The sequence below is a fragment of the Piliocolobus tephrosceles genome, chromosome 11, assembly GCF_002776525.5.
Source record: "Piliocolobus tephrosceles isolate RC106 chromosome 11, ASM277652v3, whole genome shotgun sequence".
In the NCBI taxonomy this organism is placed as follows: Eukaryota; Metazoa; Chordata; class Mammalia; order Primates; family Cercopithecidae; genus Piliocolobus; species Piliocolobus tephrosceles.
In genome coordinates, this window is record NC_045444.1 from 9,431,287 (window position 1) to 9,439,197 (window position 7,911).

Consider the following 7,911-nt stretch of genomic DNA (forward strand, 5'->3'; position numbering starts at 1 on the left):
AGGGGAGGCAGGTTCAAATTCCCTGGGGAACCCATGGGAGTTTTGCCAATAAGCTTTTAGGCCTTATTCTGGCTCACTGGGAGTTTTGTGGCCTGAGATAACCTGAGAGCAACTTGGAGAGGGTGGGGTTTTGGAAGTCACGTCCCCCTTTTTCTTCAATCTCCGCTCAGAAGGGGCAGGCCCAAGTGCCATCAGAGAACCTCAAAGGAGACAGGCTGCAGATCAGAACAATGAAGTAAAAGCAACAATACTGGGTATCCCGGATCTAGCAACTGCAGTACCCTCAGATGTGGACCTGGAATTGGGAAATTCTCTCTACTATGAATGCCACATGTTGTAGGATGGGGGGAAACCCCATCAATGAATACAGTAAAGATGGGGAAAAATAAATATTTGTTGAGTGGATGAGTTCACAGGAATTTTTCTGAGCCTTGGAATGTTACTGGAGGTTCTAGTCCATGATTGATCCTGGGCTATTTCCGTTCTTTTCATTTAAAAAAGAATTTTATTGAGAATCTAAACCAGCTAAAAGGCCCAGGCTATGCTTTTCTGGGGTCTAGAGAAGTGGCCTTTTTCGACGATTGAGGGGACCATATGTGATAGCTAACACATCACCTGGAAGATACCAGTGCTGATGCAGATGCTTCTACCAAGCACGTGGCTTGAGATGGGGAAACAGAGGAGATATTCCATAAAAAGAGAAATGACTGCAGGATAAAAGTGAAGCAGATTGAGAAAAAAAGATTAACATGAAAAAGGAGGTCAAGGGTGATGGAGGTAGGCTTTGCATACACAGAGAAATTGTAGAGGGAGTTTATGTGTTATTTATGTGGCAAAAAGTCATGGGCTTTTGACCAAAAATGGGCCAGCATATTTCATGCTAACAAAGGCAGCTGACTGAATCCATAGGCCAGAGATTTTGTGTTGGGGTAAGAGACTACAGGGTATCCTTAGGGTTCTCTAGGAGTGATTGTTGTGGTTGGTTTGTAGGGCAGGTGGTGCTGTCTGGTGTCAATAATGACTATCTGCTGTGGCCAGCTGGCTGTGACATTAGGTAATATCCTTACATTCAATGTGATTCTGGAAAGTGCCTTCATTTCTATTGGTTAATGTTAGCAGGCTCCTAAATCCTAGTTTAATGCTCATCCAAAATGCTAAGTTCCTTTGTTCGTGAACTATTTGTTAAAGTATAAAATAACTTGGGAATTCTTCTGCACGAAATGTCAAGCGGCAGAATAAATTACTGTTCCCCTCATTAATCCCTATGGGCAGCGTCTGTTTGAGAGCTTTGCTTTTCCATAATGAAAATATGTCAGTCCTGAATATATGCTTGTGCTATTGAGATTGAACAGTGAAATGAAATGAATTCTTCACTCAGCCACAGGTGAAATATGGCAGTTTGTGGCAAATGAGGCACTAAGTGCTGTAGGAAGTTGAGACTCGAACTTTGAGAAACCATAGGGAGACTAAAATCAGCGAGAGGGGAGAGCAGTGTGTGATTAAAGTGTAAAGCAATTCCCCAAACAAAAATTCATCTTAATTCATCCTCATTTATAAGAGAAAGCTACTCCACATAGTACAGCTGGGTGTTTAAGAAATATGTAGGGTTTCGTGGTCCTCGAAGCCGTGGAAATCAGGGGAAAGCCCAGGGGTGAGGGTTTGATGTGCAGAAATGGTGTCATACAGAAAGCAAAGAGCACAGACTGTCAGTGAGCACAGAATCATAGGACCTCAGGGACAGCCCATCCATCTCACAGGTGAGGAACGTGAGGCCCAGAAAGGGAAGGAAATTGTCTAAGGAATCAGAGAGCCAGTGAAATTCTTACCCAACAGGGCTTATAATCAGACTAGCCTACTCACTCAACACTGTGTGCAGAATGCCTATCTCTCCATCTTCTGCTCTCTCCAGTGCAGAAATCAGTAATTCTTTAAGGGCAGGGTCTGATTTCTTCCTCAAATAGGGCTGGGTACCTGGTAAATGATAAATACTGTGAACTGATGTATTACTGGATTTTTCCTCGAGGTCCAGAGTGGTATGCTTTGTGTACAGATGGGTGGAGGGATGTGTATATGTAGTTACCTTCTTTTTATTTATTTTATGTTTTTGATTATCCTTTAAGTTCTTAGATACATGTGCAGAACGTGCAGGTTTGTTACATAGTTGTATACGTGCCGTGGTGGTTTGCTTTTATTTTTTTAAGTCAGATCACATAGCCCCACAGCATAGCAGTTAAGAATGTCGGCTTTGGTGATTGCCCATGCAAGGTTCAAATCCTCACTGTGCCATTTATTAACTGTGTGACTTTAGACAAGTGGCATAACTTCTCTGTAAAGTGGAATGAGACATTATATCTCCCTATAGAACTATGGTGAGACTTCTACAAGAGAATGTAGTTGTAGGTAAGCAATCTTGGCCTCTAATGATGGTTGTTAATGTTATTTCCCTTTCATCCTAACTCACTCCTGCACCAGTTCCCCCATGACAAACTCTATGCAGAGACTGAACTACATCCACTTGTGACACAGTATTCTCATAGCATAGTTTCACATTAAGGCATTGTTGCTTTTCCTAGCTTGCAAAGCTGCCTCTAATCAGTGTTCTTCTCCATGGGAGAAGAGTGTGAACCACCAAGTAGACTGTTAATGTTGATGCCTTCATTTGTTTTTGAAAATGGTCACAGACGATCAGGAGGTGAGTGAAAGCTGCCTTGAGCCTCCAATCTACAAGTCATGGAAACAGCATTACCAAGGTCCCTATTTTAAGGACTGGCCAGAATTTTCATAAAAACTAAGACTTAGTTTTAATGTGTCTCATTGTTTCACCAGAATATGATTAGCTTTTTAAAATTAAGCTTGGATTTATAGGAATAGAGGTCAAATTTGTGAAAAATAAGTATGAAGAAAATATTCTTGTTATATATAATCAAATGGTCTCTAAGTCCTTTAAAAAAAAAAAAAAAGAAGAAGGCCGGGCACAGTGGCTCACACCTGTAATCCCAGCACTTTCGAAGGCCGAGGCAGGCGGATCACGAGGTCAGGAGATCGAGACCATCCTGGCTAACACGGTGAAACCCCATCTCTACTAAAAATACAAAAACTTAGCCGGGTGAGGTGGCAGGCGCCTGTAGTCCCAGCTACTAGGGGGGCTGAGGCAGGAGAATGGCGTGAGCCCGGGAGGCGGCGCTTGCAGTGAGCCGAGGTCGTGCCACTGCACTCCAGCCTGGGCGACAGAGCAAGACCCTGTCTCAAAAAACAAAAAAAAAACAAACAAAAAAACAAAAAAGGAAACAGTGAATAGTAAAACGAAGAATAGTGGAATAAAATAGTAAAAACAACAAGAATGTCAGGAAAAGAGAACTGCCCTCTGATTTGGAGAGCATGTGCTATCAGTCGTTTAGAGTCTCAAGACCCATGGTTGAAAACCTTTGCAAATTATTGGCACCAGGATTACCATTTGAATTTGTGATATTTGAACTTTTGGACAGTAGAAACTTGACATTGTAGATTTGTCATCTTGGATCTACATGAATCTTGGATCTATACATTACACTACATGGAGTATAATTCTATTTTATGAAATGTTCAAAAAAGGCAAATCCATAGAAACAGAAAATAGTTTGACAGTTACCTGGGGCTCAGCGTGGGAAAGGGAAAGGACTGTATAGCTGGGCATGAGGTTTCTTTCTGGAGAAATGGAAATATGCTAACATTAGATGTGCTGTGGTTAACAATTCAGTAAATTTCAAAAAGGTCACACCTCAAATGGGTGGACTTTATACTAAATAAATTATTCCTCAATAATTTATAAATTCAACTTGTGTGAACTGATGAAAAATTCAATGTGTGTAAAAGTATTGATCAGATGTCATTGTTTCTATGAAGTTTCTTTTTAAAAATATATCCAGGCAGAATTAATTGGTCAGTTTTCCTTGTTTCTGTTGCTCTTTGCTATGTTCATTGTTCATTCAACAGATAGTAATTGCTCATCTACCATGTGTTGAACATTGAGGAATAAGAGCAGGATTTTTTTTAACTGTACTAAAATATATGTAACAAAATTTTCTATTTTTATCATTTTAAATGTATGGTTCAATGGGATTAAGTACATTCACATTTTTGTGCAACCATCACTGTTATCTTTCCCCTTATTATTCCAGACTGAAACTCTGTATCCATAAAATACTAACTCCCCATATTCTGTTTTCCCCAACCCCCAGCAATCACTATTCTACTTTCTATCTCTGTGAATTTGACTACTCCAGTTACCTCATGTAAGTAGAATCATACAGTATTTGTCCTTGGACGTTGGCTTATTTCATTTAGCATAATCTGTTCAAGCTTCATCTATGTTGTAGCCTATGACAGAATTTCCTTTTGAAGGCTGAAAAATATTTCATTGTATATATTGACCACATTTTCTTTATCCATTCATCCATTAATGAACATTTGGGTTACCATTTCTTACCCGGTCTCTACTAAAAATATAAAAATTAGTCAGGTGTGGTGGAGTGCAGCTGTGGTCCCAGCTACTCTGGAGGCTGAGGCAGGAGAAGAGCTTGAACCTGGGAGGCGGAGGTTGCAGTGAGCCAAGATGGCACCACTGCACTCCAGTCTGGGTGACAGAGTGAGACTGTCTCAAAAAAATAAAAATAAAAATAAACCCTCAAGAAAATAGGAAGTTATATTATTCAGAGTATTTTTAGAGACAGGGTCTCACTCTGTTGCTGAGGCTGGAGTGCAGTGCTGTCAGCATAGCTCACCGAAATCTCCAAATCCTGGGTTTAAGCAATCCTCCCACTTAGGCCTCTCGAGTAGATGGGACTACAGGCACACACCACCACACTCAGTAATTTTTTTTTAATGTTTTTGTAGAGACAGGGTCTTGCTATGTGGCCCAGGCTACTCTTAAAATTCTGGCATCAAGTGATCTTCCCACCATGACCTCCAAAAATGCTGGTATCACAGGCATGAGCCACCACCCTTGACCTATCCTTTATTAACATGCAAATACACATATGTGCACTTTCATACACACACACTCCCACCCCCACACATACACTTTTAGTGAAAAAGCCACTAACTCTTTAATGGGGAAGCCCCAGAAACTTTCCACTAAGACCGAGAACAAGATGAATTTGCCCAGCATCTCCACTACTAATCAACATTATACTAGAGATATAAGCTCAATGCAATTAGACATGAAGAATCAATAAGATGCATGAGATTTGAAAAAGTAAAACTATATCTAGCAGATGATATGAGTGTACATACAAAACAAAACCCTAGAATATCAATAAAACTAACAATTTGATAAGGTAAAATTATCATATAGAACTTGATAGCCTTCATATACACAAATGATAACCAGGTAGAGTATACAATGGCACAGAAAATGCCATTTATATGGCAACAAAGAAGATAAAGTATTTGGGAATAAGTACTAATAGGAGACGTATAAAATCCACATGAGGAAAGCTTTAAAAACATAAAAGTGTACTTGAACAAATTGAAAGATACTTATTGTTCTTAGAATGACTCAACATAATAAAAATGTCAGGTCTCCCTAAGTTAACTTATAACTTTAATGTAATCCCAATAAAAAACACCAACAAACTTTTTGAAAAAATGGAACTAGACAAGTTGATGCTAAACTTCACCTGGAAAAATAAACATGTAATTTAAGAATAGCCAGGAAATCACTAAAAAGGAAAAGCTATGAAGGTGACTAGCCCAATCAGACGCTGAAGCATACTATTAAACCTCTATAATTAAAACAATGTAGTACTAGCACTTGAACAGGTACACAAGTCTATTATAGTTTGTCAAGTCTGTCACAGAAAAACCAGAAATAATTTTAAATACATATGGAACTTTAGTGTATGATAAAGGTAGCAACTCAAATCACTCGGGCAAAAATGCACTTTCAAATAAATGATGCTGGGACCCTCGGTTTGCCATTTGGGGGAAAAGATGAAATTGAGCTCCACCTCATCACACCTATTGAAAAATAAACTCCAGATGATCAGGGATCTAAATGGAAAATACATCCCTACACGTATTAGGAGAAAACGAGGTGAATTTCTCTTTAAGAGGGAAATTCATATAGGGAAAGACATTCTCATTATGACTCAAAATCCAGATTCACTAAATGTACTAAAAACATTGATAAAACTGATTAAATTAAAACAAAAAACAAGGGTTTCGGCAGAGCAAATATCACCATAAGCAAAGTAAAAAGACAGCCGACACACTGGGAGAAAATATTTACAATATATATTACCCCTGAAAGCCAGTGGAGAGGCTGGGTACTGTGGCTCACACCTGTTGTACTCAGCACTCTGGGAGGCTGAGGCAGGTGGATCTCTCGAGCCCAGGAGTTCGAGATCAGCCTGGGCAACATGATGAGAGCTTGTCTCTACAAATATATATATATATAAATAATTAGCCAGGCATGGTGGCACACATCTGTGGTTCAAGCTACATGGGAGGCTGCTGTGGGAGGATCGCCTGAGCCCAGGAAGTGGAGGCTGCAGTGAGCTGTGATAGTGCCACTGCACTCCAGCCTTGGTGACAGAGCGAGACCCTATCTCAAAATAAATACATAAATGAATAAAGGTTAATTTTAAACATTTTTATTTACTTATATTTTGGTTTTCATTTTTAGAGATGAGGGTCTTGCTATGTTGCCCAGGCTGGAGTCCTGTGGATATTCACAGGTGCCATCTCACTGTCTTTGAGCACTACAGCCTCAAACTCCTGACCCAGGCAATCCTCCCATCTCCCAAGTAGCTGAGACCACAAGTATGTGCCACTGCACTCAGCTTAGATTTTTTAATCCGATAGAAAAAAATGGCAAAAGATAAGAATGGGGAATTTATACACACACACACACACACACACACACACACACACACGAAAGATTTCTCAACCTAATTCATAGAAGAAATGTCGGCCGGGTGCGGTGGCTCAAGCCTGTAATCCCAGCACTTTGGGAGGCTGAGATGGGTGGATCACGAGGTCAGGAGATCGAGACCATCCTGGCTAACACGGTGAAACCCCGTCTCTACTAAAAAACACAAAAAAACTAGCCGGGCAAGGTGGCGGGCGCCTGTAGTCCCAGCTACTCGGGAGACTGAGGCAGGAGAATGGCCTAAACCCGGGAGGCGGAGCTTGCAGTGAGCTGAGATCCAGCCACCGCACTCCAGCCTGGGCGACAGAGTGAGACTCCATCTCAAAAAAAAAAAAAAAAAAAAGAAATGTCAATTAAAACTACACTAAAATACCATTTCTCATCTATAATATTTTCTTTTATTTTGTTTTTTAAGACAGAGACTCACTCTGTCACCCAGGCCAGAGTGCAGCGGTGTGATCATGGTTTGTGCCACAACGCCCTGCTAACGTTTTGCATTTTTGTAGAGATGAGGTTTAACTATGTTGTCCAGGCTGGTCTGGAATTCCTCAAGTGATCCACTCGCCTTAGCTGCACAGTGCTAGGATTGTAGGCATGAGCCACCACACCCAACCAATATCTTCAGAATTTAAAAAATATAACAATACATTCTGATGGTAATGCAGTGGATAGACAAGCCTCTCATGCATGGCTAAGCGACATGTGAATAAGTACAACCCCGTAAAGTCAGCATTTCACAAAACCACATATGTGGGAAGGGGGCGACGTTTCACGATGGCAGTGGCTGAGGAGTTGGTTGACCAAGAGCCCCTTACAAAGTGAAAGTTAAAGGCCAGGAATTGCCACCTCCCCACTTGTTGCAGTCCTGGGAGCATAGCAGAAGTCTGTCTTTGTTTCTTTTCTTTCTTTCTTTCTTTCTTTCTTTCTTTCTTTCTTTCTTTCTTTCTTTCTTTCTTTCTTTCTTTCTTTCTTTCTCCTTCCTTCCTTCCTTCTTTCTTTCT